General features: G+C 41.1%; 1 protein-coding gene across 1 annotated transcript in view; it reads right to left on the bottom strand.

Annotated features, from left to right (window-relative positions):
* The window catches only part of LOC147172939 (poliovirus receptor homolog), a 135,338-nt gene that overhangs the window by 27,637 nt on the left and 91,495 nt on the right, over window positions 1-16,206 (bottom strand). The window lies entirely within an intron of this gene.

The following is a 16,206-nucleotide window of genomic DNA, read 5'->3' as shown; positions in this document are numbered from 1 at the left end:
AAACTCTTAAGTTGAGTCACTCGTATCTCAAGGCACCACGATATGGAAAACAACTACCTGTATTATTATCCACAACACAAGTGCATGACATCATCATGCATAACAAAGCTAAATGTCAACATGGAGGTTTTGTTTTGAGAAAAGTGAAATGTCAAACAAACATCAGCTTGATTGACATCGGCGGATCGCAACTATCGATCGATCGATCGGTCAATCAATGAAACTAGCAAGTGTTTGGGGTGCGGGGGGGAACAGATTCAAACCCAGAACCTCAGGCCCGTGAGGCAGACGTGCCAACCACTCCCGCACCGAAATGCAGCGTCACGCGTCAGTCCGCTCACAATGCCGGCGGCGTTCAATTCCTCCTTTTATATTGGACATGTTTTGGGACTTTGGACAAGCGTTAGGCATCGCGGCGTGCGTCCGTAATGAATGACTGCGGGGGAACGAGCGAGGCATTACGCACGCCACGCTCGCCTCGCCTGAATTAGGAAGGCAAGAAAAAAAAAAAGAAGAAGGAAAATCCATCAGCCTCATGGAGAGTTCGGATGATGTCACCTTAATGGAGGCCGGCGACGAGAAAAAGCGCTGATGGATGCCGACCACATTTTGACATGCACACCATTCAGCCGCTCGCAAACAATCCGCACCGCAACACTCACACAGCGTTAATGACTCGCACGCTTGCGTGTACAATAATAGCAGTGCACTTACAAGAATAAAAAAAAATAAAAACCTCATCGTTGCTTTTATTTCCTCGACTGCTTTACATTTGTTCAGCATGGATGCCACCAACTTTTCTTGCGTTCACAATTATAGCTGCACCCCCTCAAAAAAAGTCAAAGTAGCTTTGAATTGTTGTCTCTGAGAACTGCTTCACATCTTTGTTGCATGGATTCTGACAACTTTATTTCCGTATAAAAATGTGTTCCAAATAATCATGGTGAAAAAAAAAAAAGTGTATATCTTTTACTTCAATTGTAGTTCTGTTTACAATACAGTAACACCTGATGTTACATTTCAGACCACCCTCAAAATAAGTATACACCACAATATGCATCAATAATGCTGCCCAAAGATGTACATAAAAAAAAAAAATCTTACAGCTGTAGGCTTAAAAAGCAGGATTGAAGAGGATTATGACATTCAATAATCTTCTGCAAAAATTGGCTTGAGGCTGAAACGCTTCCTGTTGTCATTCATTCATTTGAACCCTAACTTCTTTAGATAGCATCAAACTAAAGTGTGCCGCCATCTAGGGGTTGGCAGTGGCATTACATCCAAAAACAACAGGAGATAGAGCAAAATAGTTATGAACTGTACAAGAAAAATCCACAAAATGATGAGACAGCGAACCCGCAACGTTTGATGGCGAAGTGTTTACTATGCTCAAGACTGAAGTAGTTTTAATTCCACTACGTCCTTGAACTGCTTCACATCTGTGTTGCATGGATTCCACCAATTTCTGTGCCACTTACAATTTGTGTTCACAACTACAGTGTGTAAATAAATAAACCCGTAATTGCTTTTATTTCCAGTTTCTATGAGCTGCTTCACATCTGTGTTGCATTGATTCCATTAATTTAGGCGCCACTTATATAAAAGTTGAGTTCACAAAAAAATCCCTATAATAGCTTTTCCAGTCAGCCAGCTGCTTCACATCTGCGTTGCATGGATTCCAGTTTCTGTGCTACTTTAAATTGTGTTCACAACAGCAGTGTTAAAAAAAAAAAAAAAAAAAAAAGTCTCTATAATAGCTTTTGTCTTCCGTTTCTATAGGAGTTGCTTCACATCTGAGTTGCATGGATTCGGCCAACTTCCATCCCACATTCAGTTGTGTTCAAAATAACAGTAGCATGTAAAAAGTCGCCCACAGTAGCTTCATTTTTCACCATTTGCGAGAACTGCTTCGCATCTGAGTTGCATGGCTTCGGCCAACCTGATTGCAAATTGCACACATCTTGCAGTTCCCCTCCCATGAGACGTCTTTAAAGAGCGTTCGACTTGATTTCCATCCTCCCGTGTTGTAAAAGGTGTCGTTTGACGTTCTTGCGTCGGTTCCTCTTGCGCCGCCAAATCCATCTCGAGCCTGATAAGCCCGAGCTGTACTTTCCAGCTAATTAGCCCACAAGCTATCGGCGGCGTCGCTTTCATCTCCGGCACGCGGCGATCAAACGTAATAATCTTCCGTCGACATCAAACTGAGCATGCGGTCGTGCTTACTGTTGTTGTTTTTTTTGATTGCGCGGGTTTAGCGACAGGCGCTGTTGCAAAAGTGAACACATCACATCGCAATTAAGGAAAGCGCTTGGCGCAAATGAGACAAGAAGATGGATTTTCCAGGCGCGACATGACACCTCGTCATATTAGCTTCGAACGAGCGCCGAGTCCAATCAGCTTGAAATGCCAAATCTTGAAATGAAAAGGAACGTCAATGCCATTATTGGGGAAGGTACTTCCAAAATGGAACGCATTTCTAGCTACAGGTGCATGTCAATTCATTCCAACATGGCGGCAACATGGATTTTGATAGTGAAGCTCAGAGTACATCGATTCATTTAAGTGATAGGAAAATGCCTCATTTTGATTGGTTCTCACATTTTATTATCATTTCTAGTACATTTTACATGAATTTGGGGGGTTTGCTAGCTGTGAGCTATAACCACATAATAATGAAATATTTCATGAGTTATTTTTTTTTAAATTGAACTATTGTAATTTATTGAGATGACCTAGTTTAACAATTTTTCCCACTTTTGTTCACAAGAGTATGAAAACCTAGATTTTTTTTTATTGTATTAGAACAGATATAAAATGTGTGATTAATCGTGAGTTAACTAGTGAAGTCATGCGATTAATTCCCCCAAATTTTTTAATCATCTTTTCTTAAAAAAATATATAAAAAGATGATTAAAAATTAAACTTTTTTTTGTTTTGTTTTTTTAAAGAAAGAAAAGATTATTTAAAAAATTGGGGCATCGGGGATTCAAATTTGTAATCGTAATTAATTGCATGACTTCACTAGTTAACTCACGATTAATCACAACATTTTATATATCTGTTCAAACCCCCCCAAAAAATTATAGGTTTTCATAATCTTAACAAAAATTGAAAAAAAAAATTAAACTAGCAGGAAGGCTAACAGCACTGCCATCTAGATGCTAATTGTTAGCCCCTGTGCTTATGGAGTTTTCCATTGCGTGTTAGCATTCAGGGAGCGCAGGCTATGTGGTCGTTTCCAATCCACAATTTGTGATTCTCTGTAGTTTGACAGTAACCTCCAGCTAAGAGTGGCAATAAACTGCTTGGAGGCTTTTTTTCTTTTTTTTCTTCTGGGAGGATATGAACTCATTTTATCTGTCAATCTGCCACTTGCTGCCAAGTGACTCGGGTCACCCGCCACAAACTAAAAAATCGACTCAAACTTGGTGAGTGAAATGAAACAAGATGGCTTTTATGTGGTTGCTGAATCCCCCCCAAAAAATGATTGGAGGGATGGATTTAATGTCTTTTCTCAAAAATTTGTTTGTTTTTGCCTTTTCCCGCAACAAAACGCTTTTGTCTACGTGATAAGAGCCGTCAGGATGATTTGTGTGCAAAATCATATTCTCTCATGGATCCATAAGGGGAAAACAAAAGGATGTTGTTGGCTTCGTTTCAAGACGATAGTGCTTCACTTCTTCACAAGTTGATATATCATCTGATTGTAGAATTCTTTTATACGCACTTTTTTTTTTAAAGAGCCGTTTTGACTTTGCTACATATCGGACACTTTAAAGTGCTCGAGGACTCTCAGCTGTAAATCATTTACACATTCCTCATCCTATCCTAATTAACACACTCTTAGTTACTTTATTTTTGGCTCGCTGACTCTCCACATCACTTGCGCTGCTGTCAACGTTGGCGACTTCGACACTTACATGCACTCTCGAAGCAGTTGGGCCAAAAATAACCCAACTAGGGGTCGAAAATGGGCCGATTTGACCCAACTTTGAGTCAAGAAATGGGTCGTTCAGTGTAAAACAACTCGTAAATATTGGTCAGATCGTTTACTTGGGTCAAAAAATGGGCTCATTTTGTATGAAACAACACAGAAAGTTGGGTCAAATTGAACCATAAAGTGGATCGGTCCATTTTTGATCCATAAATGGGTTACTTTTCAACCAATGTTTTTAAGATAAACTCTCTGTACTTACTCTTTACGACTTAAATTTTTTTTTTGTCTGTTTTTACGAACTAGGCCAATAAAAATTATTCCGTTTTCATATCGTGATATCGCGATAATAAAACAGCCAGAATATCGGCGTCGTCATGTCGCGATATTAAAAGCAGCACATCTGTTAAAAAAGTCAGGTTGATTTCCATTTGTGCAGTTCTAGCACCCTCTGGTGGCTAGTTTTTTTTTGGGCAGTTTAATTTTAACAAAGCATGTTTTGGCCCTTCTATGTTTAAAATCCGCACTAATGGTCAGATGAAGGGGAACGTCATATGTTTATGAACCGGGTCAATTTGTGGAGGAACTCAATATGCGCGTAATAATAATGATATTAAGTGATATTAGAGATTGTAGGTTGTTTATATGCATTGCTGTTACGTACAAAAGCACAATATTGTGTGTGTGTTTTTTAGTACGAGTTCCTTTTTTTCTTTTATAATCGCCAACCTCCCCACAATATGGTGATAATTATGGTATCGTAATGTTCGGATATCGTTACATCCCTATCGGTGAGAAACAAGCAAGTTGACTGTCATGAACAAAAAAGTGTCACCCAACACTGTCCTAACATGTCAATAAGAAAAGTCCTCCAAACGCAGAGAGGGCGGGTGGGATTTGGTTGGGGTGCGAGGAAAGGACGGATAATAAACGTCAAAGGGGGGAAAAAAAGTAGCCTGGGATGCAGATATGAGGCTTAAACTCTTCCTCCAGGCCGTAAGACCACAAGCTGAGCTCCGCAAGTGGAGGGGAAAAAAAAAGAAGGAAAAGATAATATTAATATGGATGTGGAGCGCATACACACATGCACAGAGAGTGGAAGGAGTGCATTAGCCGGTTCTAATATTCCTGAATTTCAAAGTGTGTGTGTTTGCTGCCGGTGACCTTTTCAGTTGTCGAGGTGGCGAGCTGAAAGGCAGAAAATGCGAAAAGACGCGCGAGTGACGGCTCGCGAGCGCAAATATGAACCAAGGGGTGCCGTCTCATTTCTCCCGTCCGCCTCGCCCAGCTGTTGTCCTCTCTCTATCACGTCTCATTGTCACTCACCCCTCAAACGACCCCCCCCCTTCCTCCCCCCTCCCTCACGTACGCTCTGCCGCCTCTCATTTCCCTCTCTCGCTCCCTTCGCTCGCTCTCTCTCTCTCACTCCATCCACACAAATGACTCGGTAAAACAGGTCAAGTGTTACAAAATTCCGCCTGGGGCTCAACCTGCCTAATTCAAGGCCTGCCTCGTTGCACCAAGACAACACACACACATACACGCGCGCGCGCACACACACACGCGGCTTTCAGAATAAGGATTTGCATGTATATGGTACATGTATAGCCTCCATCGCGCGTGGGCCATAACTCACCATTAAACATCATCCATCCACTCAGCCCCTGTAGTGACGTTCCTCAAGGGGAGATTTTAAGCGCAGTCTATTTAAGTGCAAATACACATCCATCTTTTTCTCCGCCACCCGCCGCATCATCCACTCCAGACCAAGAAACACCTCAACTCGAATAGACGCTTCACTCTTTACCGCCATCGGGGATGAAAATTGTTTATCGCGAGGGATTCGCTACAGAAGCACACACAAGAGGTACAAATTGGAGCTATAGGGCAACCATATAATTATTATTTTTTTTAATGTTTTGCCCCTCTTTAAACACATTTATCCGTCGGCGTATTGGCGCTACGTATACATATATATATATATATAAATATATATATATATATTTATTTTTTATACGTTTTTTTCTCGCAAATTTGCCACTTTATAAACTTGCAAATTTACAACAAAATAATTCTCGGAAGATTGACCCCACCCCTAAAAAATATATATTTTTATACGTGGCCCTAATACGGCGTCGCACATTTAAACTAAACAAAAAAACAGCGATGTTTGCTAGCACTTTTTTTTTTTTTTTAACCGATACCAATACGAGTAAGTACTCAACTCGAGTATTTAAAATCCACCACGATGCCCGAGGGGAATCGTGATGTCAAATTTCGGTCGGCAGCGTGGGTGGGGTGGGCGGGGGTTCCGGGGTTGGCGGCATTGGCCCCGAATGGCCGCCACCCGCCCAGAAATGGATGAAAATGACAAATATTAACGAGGCGACGCAGTGACATCATAAGGCGCATCCAATAGGGGAGGGGCTGGCGGAGTGATCTCAGAGTGCTAACACTAAGAGACTCAATTTTAACTTCCTGGTTGGCAAGCACGCCCAAATATGGGCAAGCTTGCACCGGGGCACTGTCCTGCAGTGAACGGCAAGGAAAAACAAGTGCAGTGTGAAAAGGTTGCGTCACTGTGTGTGTGTGCGTGCATGAAATAAGCTCCAAAGGGTTCTCCTCATGATGTGACTTACCTGGAACAAATCCTCTTGTTTTGGTAAATAAAAAATAAAAGAAAGAACATGACATGAATGCGCTATGACCACCAGGGACTGTGTGTGGGTGTGTGTGTGTGTGTGTGTGTGTGTGTGTGTGTGTGTGTGTGTTTGTGTGAGTGGGAATAAAAGAGATTTATATCAGGCAAAGAATGGTTTGTTGCAGTTCCTAAGAATAGATTCTGTGACGGAAATGATTTTGATGCGTGTGCAAGCCTCTGTGTGTGTGTGTGTGTGTGTGTGTGTGTGCGTGCGTGCGTGCACAGAATTTGTCTCATTTCGTGTGTATTTGCCCCGAAGTGCTTTGCAGATCAAATGCGCTTGCTGTTTAATTCACCGTCTCAACAGGCAGCTCTCACTGAGAAGCACGTGCTCGGTGTGGCGTGCGTGGCTACGTGCGCGCGCGCGCACACACACATACACATCTATAGAAACAAACAAGGGGAATCAGAGATGGAATATGGAGATGAAAACTCTTTAAATATTTGGTCGGAGGCACGGCTGCGTCGTCAGCCGCCGAGCGTCGAGTGTGTCGTGATTGGTGTTTGTGTGCGCGCGCGGGCAAGTGTGTCGCAGATGCTCGGCGCGCACGCACGCACGCACGCACGCACGCACGCACGCACGCCTAGAATAATCATATGCAAGCAAGTGTCCTCAGCTGTTAAGAAACTTCATGTTTATATGTGTGGAAAAAGTATCAGATCTGAGGAGGCGTTTATGAAGCGAGATGAATGCAATCAAGTCACAAGTTTGGATTTGTACTGCAATTGAAATGTTTTGCTCTCTAAGGGGGGGGGGGGGGGGGTTGGGGTGCTTCGTGGAATCGGTTATCTTCAGATTGGAATCAGGCCTCTTCCAAATGTGGGGAAAATCTGATACGAGTCGCATATCAAACAGATCGGTTAACAGATTCGTCCGTTTTTATGTAAGCGTTCACTTTTTGCAGCTTCGGTGCTTTAATTGCGATGACTTCATGTCTTCGTTCTGAGATATTGTGATTATTTTTCTACATGGACCGGTCCCGTTGGTGAGAGAGGAGGAAAGAGGGCGGAAAACTCAGAGATACTCGACCATCATTTCACTTATATAACAGGCAGATATTTCATTATTTTGAATTATTACAATTTGCAACATTTCAACATTTATTTTGTTTGGTTTTTAGTTTTTAATTAAGTAAGCTTTAGTTTGTATAGAGAGTTTGTTTTCATTTCTTCGAAAATATTGTTTTGGTTAAAATTGTCATTTTTTGGGGGGTGATTTTAAATGGACTGTTCAACATTCCTTTTATATGTCTAAACAGAAGGGGTGGGAATCTTTGACTGCCTCACATTTTTGATTCAATTGCGATTTTTGGATCTGCGATTCAATTGAGAATCGACTTTATTTAAAAATAATATGATTGACAATGATTTCTGCTTCAATTTACAGACGTGCAAAGAATCGTCATGATCTACTGCAGTCTGACTCGCTAATGCTAATTAGCGCGCTACTCGCGGCACTTCAAAAATATATACAGAGAAGCATCTTAACATTACTCACCGGCATATGCTCTTCCTACGCTGCAAAAAAAAACAACAACTTTTATTGGCATAACTAGATTGTGACTTTTTCCTTCTACACTCTATTGCGGCTACAACTTAACAGTGTATTAGAAAGCGCGGACCCACACTGCCCCTAAGTGGCCAAATCGTGTACAACGTGAACAGCGCTCCCAATAAAGGCACACACAAACTAGGGCAAGACAGTAGTGATGGCAAAATGAAGCTTCATGAAGCATTTGCGATACTTTTGGACTCCTCTAGATGGTGCTCTTGGTTTAAAGATAAAGGCAAGTGCAATGAAAATGGAATACATTTGCATTGCATCTTTGAATCATGAGTGCCATCTTGAGGAGTCAAAAAGTATCGCAAGTGCTTCATGAAGCTTCATTTTGCCATCACTACAAGACAGTATAAAATAATTGAAATTAAATCAATTTTGGGACATTTGAATAAAACATTTACAATTTTTGGCACACCCCAATAAACAGTAATACTGAAATAATAAACATTTAATTAAGGGATGTTTGATAGCACTTTTTTTTTTTTAGACCGCTACCAGTTCGAGTACTCTTGAGTAGTCACCGATACCGATACCATTAGTACAAAGTATTTTTGACACACACAAAAAATCCTCAAAACATCATAACATAACTAAAAAAGAGAAACCTATATATCCCAATATTCCTAATTTTTTATTTCGCAAAAGAGCCACAAGAGGGCATCTCGAGTACTGATGCCGTTGATAGAGAGAGTTTGGCCAACTCTGTTTCAGCAAGGTAACAAGATGGCGTCCACGTGTCATGTGACCAGCAGTTGACCAATCACACCGTAGTACTCATTTTTATTTTATTCCCTTAACAAAAGTGTTTTTTAACTTCAATTTTCGTTGAAGTGATTTTGCTCGTTTCTGCGAACTATAATAACCTTGATAAGAAGCTGAAGTGCAACATGCCCGTTACACGCGCACACTAAACATTTAAATCGAGCTGCTACCACTTGTTCGAATCAAATGTTCTTATCAAACACTTTACTGAGCAAACGCTAACAAAATGTCATCTTAGCCGACTTGCCGACGGCCTCAACTTGTCGCGTCACGCAACACGCAGGGTGGCTAACGGTTTAGCTAGCTAACAGCCACAAAACTCTACATTCCCATTTGCTGACTTGCACATCACTCAACGAGGCACACACGCATTCAACTTCACACATACTACAGTGTAGAGGACAAAAAAAAAAAAAAACTTAAGGGAGCGTCTTGTGACGAGCAAACGCAAATAATCATGCCGCCGCCGCCGCCATTTTGTTTCTCCCGACTGGACGTATTTTCCACTCCTCACACACGGCAACAATCACATCAGCGCGCGGCTAAATCAACACAGCTGCAACGCGTCAACTCTCACCGCTCTCGTCTTCGCAGAGTCGCCTCCTCTAACTTTAATCAGCCTTCTGCTCGCTTTTCCCTGCTCTCCACTTTGCCCTTTGCTCCCGCGTCGCCGCCCTCGCTTCTTCTTCAACGCGCACCACATTTGGAATATTTATACATGAGTTTTGATTGCGCCGTCTGCCTGGGTGGGAATGTGTGTGTGTACGGGCCCGTGAGAGCATTTGATCCAGCCTGCCTTGCACCCTCGAAAAGAAGTAAAAATAATCATAATTTGAGATATGATATGCATTTCTTCCCTCAATTTAAAACAGTGTGACATGATTTGGTCATGCCAGTAAGGCAACACACACAAAGATGGACAATATAATAACACTCACGGGAATATATTCTTTATCCTCTGCAAAGAATGACTAACATTACAACGGATTACTGAATTGCCTTCATCATCATCATCTTCCTCCTCAGTGGACAGGAAGAGGTAAACGAGTAGAGGCCTCCAGGGGAACCCGGAGCGTTCACTTCCCCCTTTTCTCGCTCAACGGCCAGCTTGTGTATTTATGTACCGTTGGTGCGTGCGTGCGTGCGTGCGTGCAGAAAAGCAGAAGATGGGATGTTATCGTTTCCTGCTAGACAGCAGGTACGATAGCATTTCCAATTTCCTGTGAGTTCTTACGTCTGCCGTCCGAGTTCAGCGCGAGTCCAAGATGGGGAAACACAAACGAGAGTTTACGATATAAATGTAAAATATCTATAATTAATACAGAGCTATGTGTTTAAATGTGTGTACTGTAAAAAATAATCCAGTCCTCTAATTCTTATTGTTTACTTCCATCTAAATTCTTGTTCCTAGTTTGTCATCAAACAGAATAGCCCCCTATGGAGCCCGCTTTGAAGTCTGCCAAGCAACAAGTGACACAAGGCAACAACAAAAAAACAAACACTGCAGGAATGAGATAAGAGCAACCACATGTCGATCACACGACTAAATTGTCGTCGGTTCGAAACGTGCGCCTCGGTGAGCCTGATCGATGCGGCGCTGCGGGGTCAGTACAAAACAACACGTTTGTTTTATTATTTTCGCCCCCCAGAGTATCGTTTGGAATGATTGAAGGTTCACTGGTGGATTTTTTTCTCCCCGTGGGGAGTCCCGCTCGGGGGAGGACAGTTTTCACGCAACGATATCGCTGAAAGATGCAACATTGCCTGCGAACGATCATGGGAGTAAATGTGGCTTGATCCTGCATTCTTACAGGTTGAATAGAACGCTGCATCGTTTACAGGTTGCTTTATTTGCAAACATTGAAAGAATATGCATTAAAGCACCCGATGATGCACTTTTTGACGATGAGATTTCATGTGGGTGTGGAATCAAAATGTGATCATTTGGAGGGTATGCCGTGGAAAATGGGGTTGCGAAGCCTCACATTTAATTCTTATTGTTATGCAAATAAAGTCGATTTTGCTGTTTTGCAAAAATTAACAATAAAGTCTGCATTAAAGATGCCAGAGCTTGTTCTTTTAATTGTTATCCAATACATTTTTATTTTGCTGTTTTACAAAAAAAAAAAAAAAAAAAAAAAAAGAATATTAAAATTTTTTAAGCAAATTAATAGTATTGATCAAAATGTCAAACTATTGCTATTTATGAACAGTGGACAGAATCCGCATTAAAGCACTTGACAACACCATTTTACGTGGGTGTGGCATGGAGTCAAAATTTAATGATCATTTGAATGATTTGCAATGAAGAAAGGCATGCTAGAGGTTATAGCTTTAATTCTTATTATCCAATAAGTGTCGCTGTTTTACAAAAATGAACAGAAAAAATACCTAAGCAAATTAATAGTATTGATTAAAAATCTGCACTAAAGCACTTGATGATGCACCTTTTTGACTAAGACTAGTAACACAAAATGTCATTAAATATTTTTTTTATTATAAAAAAAAGGGGAACTTGGGCACAAGGTTTCCTGTTCTTCATTGCTAGCAGCTTTAATTATTATTATGGGCTCAACCTTTCAATGATGTTGCAAAAAAAAAAAAAAAAAAAAACAAGGCTCAGGGAACAGAATGGCTGCAATCACACATAAAAAAAGAAAAAAGAAAACGACTGTTTTCAGGTGATAAATATCAGCACGGAGAGTAGAAAAAGATTAGTGTGTGTGCGTGTGTGTTGAGTCTAGGAAAAGTGCGGCTGACGATAAGGACGCTGACACATTCATCATATTCAACGCTCTATGCGGCGAGACAACTTGCGCCGAGAGCACGCTCGCATTTTTCATCTTTAGCGAAATTACAGAAAGGGAGTGTAAACATCAGCTAATGAATTCACGTCTGGGCGCGCATTTAGGAAGAATCTGCTGGACGGATCAATTCCTCAATCGGGCTTATGCCGGAAGGCGCTTTAGTTCCTCCACAATCCGAATTATTTTTTGGACGCTTGCGGGAAAACTTGCAAAGGCTGACCGTCTCGACCGTTTTGAAATGCAGAGTTTCTTGTTGGCTACTGATTCTTTTGTTTGATACACACATTTGCTCAATTTACCTTTGTATGTTCTTAATAATGATGATTTATGTGAAGACACTGATCATGTTTAGGATTTTTTCACAATAATTAAGTCACTGTCAAATATCATACGCAACATTTGATTTCCACCAATCTGTCAGAGTTTACGTTTCCCAAAGCTCATTCCTCCAACATTCCTTCAATGTCCCATCACTGGTGAGCTGGCTTTAGAAGAGGCCCGCGGGCTACTCAAGTGGTCCCTGGTGGGGCTGATAGGCTTTTTTGTGTTTTTTTAATTTCATTTTCATTGTAGTTCACTTTCATTTGATTTTGACTTTTTTTTTTTTTCTGTTATTTTTAATTCGTTTTTAGAAGGTATTTGTTAGTTTATATTAGTTTTTAGTTTTCCCCCCAAAAGCTTAGATTTAGATTAGCCTTTATTAGTTTTACTATTAGTTTTGATTTATTTAGATTTTTTTATGTGGGTTACAGTGGACCCATGTTGGGCACCCAATTCGGATTCACAGGGGTTTGTTTTTCAATTATTATTATTTATTTTTTTTGAAGGGGTGGGGAGATTTTTCTTGGAGACCGGCCATTTTTACATGATTTTTTGGTGGTAATAAAAAAAATAAAAATAAAAAAAAGAGGCCACAATAACTATTGTGCCATAAAAACTGCACAAAAGATATGCGTCTCTTTTTCAAATAACATGTTCCAAACGGCCCTAAAATCAGCTGTCGTAAAAACCGGCCGATCCAATATAGAAACATTTCAAATCAACCATGAGAGCGCATTTATGAAATTCATTGATAAAGACTAAAACAATGAGTCCGTTTTGTAAAAGTCAAATGTAGTATCCTTTTTTAAAATATCATTTCATTTACAGAAATAATATTTGAATTTTAGTGACTTCATTCCTTTTCGTTAACTATAGTAACCTTGCGCTGTAACCAGATTAATCTTGTCTTGCAAAAATCGGCTAGCTTAATGCTAACACGCCATGTGAAACAGGCAAATAGAAGTAGCATAGATTATCACGGTTGTCGCAAACCTTTAAACAACCGATACCTGAACACGAACGCTGCCCAACACAAACAACATGAAAGAATAAATCACAAATCATATCTTATTTACGTGCTGCGAAAAACAACTAATTATACTACAGACTCCATATTTGATGACATATGATATCAACGTATGCATCACTGCATGCTACCTGAAGCCATTTGATTTCAGATCCATTAAAAAGAGCCCAAACGGACCAAACAAAGAGAGCGTTGTTTAAACACAAAGTGTCAGACAAACAGCTCTTAATATTTGATGACTCACCGCCTCGGGCGAGAAAGTGAGTGTGAAAGCATCTTTAACGCTCACAAGGAAATATGCGCCAGTCGACTTTTATAATTGAGGTCAGAGCAGATATTTCTTTTAATCCTTGTGACGGAAGGAAGGAGGGAGGTTAGGGAGGGAGGCGTGGTCACATCGAAGAAAAACAGGCCAAATCGTGGCTCGCTCACTCTGGGATTTATTAGTCGGGTCTGGCGACAAAGTGGGGCCAAAGGTTAAGTAAAAGCGTCTTCGCTGTTATCAAAGTGCTTGAGGACGCAACACAAACAAACACGGTTTCATCAACACTGCGCTGGCAGCTGCCACAGACCTGCTAATAGCGAATGGGGGCGTTTATTTATTCAATTGCACATATGCCATCTTATTAGGGAGGAGGCATTTATTGATACGACAGTTTCAAACGAGGAGTTTAAAACCAAATGAATGAAAAAAAACTTAGATGTGCAGCGGTTCAGTTCTTTCCTGATTGGAGAAGGGAAGTGTCTATTTGAGGGAGGCGTTGACTTTTTTTTCCAAATGTATAATAGCGACACCCACTTTATTCATTAGCACACACACACACACAACTGATTTGTGGGAGTTATTCATTTATGTATTTTTCCAGTTGCTAATGCATCCAACAACACACACACGTGAGGCATCTATATTTGAGGGAGGAGTCAAGTCAACACACCCAAAAATTGAGAGACAGATAATGAAACCACCTTTTGGAGAGAGGTGTGTATTTTATTTGTTTATTTATAGTTTATAGTTGGCCCTACTGCTAACGGACAAGAGGCAACTTTTTGAGGGAGGCGTTTTTTTTTAACCAAGATTTACCTACACATCGGGAACATCAGTTTTTTTTTTTTTTTATCAAGTGAATGAATATAATTTGTCATCTGCACACATATACACAGAGTGTATTTTCTCAAATGGATGTCTTTTTTTAAAATTTTACACAGATGCAGAACACGTATTTGAGGGAGGCATTTTTTTTTTCAAGTGGATGACATTTCTATTGATACAAACTAGTTTTTTTTATCGTAATTAAATCGCATGACTTCAATAGTTAACTCATGATTAATCACAAATTTTATATCTGTTTTAAGTTTTCATACTCTTGTTAATATAAAAGTGGAAAAAATGTTAAATAGAAATGTGGCTGCATCTTTTAATCATTGATAGAGTAATTTCATAATAAATCATAAAATTAAATGATTAAGATGTCCTGTACTGAATGTGATATTGTTTTGTGTCTGTAATTTTTCTGCCACTAGATGGCATAACTACATTTGTAAGACATTGATGACAGCTCAGTGCATTTTTATTTTCATATTAAGAGCTATCTAATCTTTAACATGAAGTAACTTGTGAAATTCAGCACATTTTTTAAATTGTAAAATACAACTTGATCTCCACAAATAATTGCATTATAATTCAATTTATTACTGCTCAAATTTGGCGTGAACGTGTTTGCTGCATTGCGACTGGAATTCCTCCAGTATAGGCTTCCCAAACAAAATAAAAATGCTGGAGTTAAAGGAACACACACACACACACACACACACACACACACACACACACACACACACACACACACACACACACACACACACACACGTGTACATTTTGGAATTAAGAGCTATCCGTGTGGCCCCGGGGCCAGTGCAGCAGCAGGTCTCATCACTGCAAGTTGCAGTTGAAGACCGCATTGGTGGTACTGCTGTCACTTTGGCTTCAGATCCAGGTTAACGGCCCGAGGCCCACATTGGGGGCGGAGGCGGGGGGGGGGAGGAGACGGGTTCCAATGTATGCTATACAGGTCACCCCGTTCACTTCAGATATGCACCTTTTGTCTGCGGCAAACACAGAAACGCTGGGAGGCTTTTTTTATTCCACGCGTTTGGCAAACCAAAAGGGCCTGAGACGCGTTTGTGCGTTCGTGTGTGTGTGGAAGCAGTTTTCGAAGTCACCAGCCTCCAATCCAAAGCAATTAGAGTGTCCAGATGGCGGCGGCGGACCCGCAGTAAATAGCTGTGCATCGACAGAAGACGCCCGGCACGAACAAAAGAAAAGGCAGCCAGCGATGACACATCACGGACGCCATCAGAGCAGCAGGCAAACAACCAGGACGCGGCGGCGGCGACGCCGTCAACCAACTGTCCCGCCGACATTCCATGCGCACCCCCACAAAGTCAATCTCCTGTTAAAATTTGACTCATCAAGGTCGAGTCAGAGTCCTAACAATGCGGCCTTTCAATGCCGAGATTTGTGTAGTCGTGTTTCCCAAAGTTTGAGGTCAGACAAATATTTTCCTAGTTAGCAACCCTACAGTTAGCCTAGCTTCTACTTTCTGTATTTCCAGGATGCCTTATGGTGCTATGCTGCCTCTCACAGGTCAGTATTGGTACTACCATTTGTATAGCAATGTTTCCCAAACCTTTATTGAGGTAAGGCAAATATTTCCCATGAGAAAAATCCCACCAAGCGTCACGGCACACTTTTGTTGCTTGGGGAGCGACAACCGCAATTGCACCGGCGCGTACTCGATGGCTAATATTTTGTCATTACTCTTCAACGCCGCCGCTGTACGCGTCGCCGAGGCGGCACGTGGACTTTGCGGCCGAAGTGGAACGACGTAGACAAATGAGGGAAAGGTAGTAATAATCTTCAAAATGGCTTCTACCGTTGCCGCGCTCACTTTCCCACAAGAGCGTTATCGCGGCGGCGTCGACGCGCAAACAGATTTATCAAGGCTGAAGGCAGACAAACGGCAGGAAATGAGAGTGGGGGCAAAGGGGGGAGGGCGGTAAATAAATAAAATGAGCAGCAGCGCTGGCAGTTTTTCT

The sequence above is a fragment of the Leptonotus elevatus genome, chromosome 6, assembly GCF_054856555.1.
Source record: "Leptonotus elevatus isolate MCC_2025b chromosome 6, RoL_Lele_1.0, whole genome shotgun sequence".
Taxonomy (NCBI): domain Eukaryota; kingdom Metazoa; phylum Chordata; class Actinopteri; order Syngnathiformes; family Syngnathidae; genus Leptonotus; species Leptonotus elevatus.
This window is presented reverse-complemented; position numbering and strand designations above follow the sequence as displayed.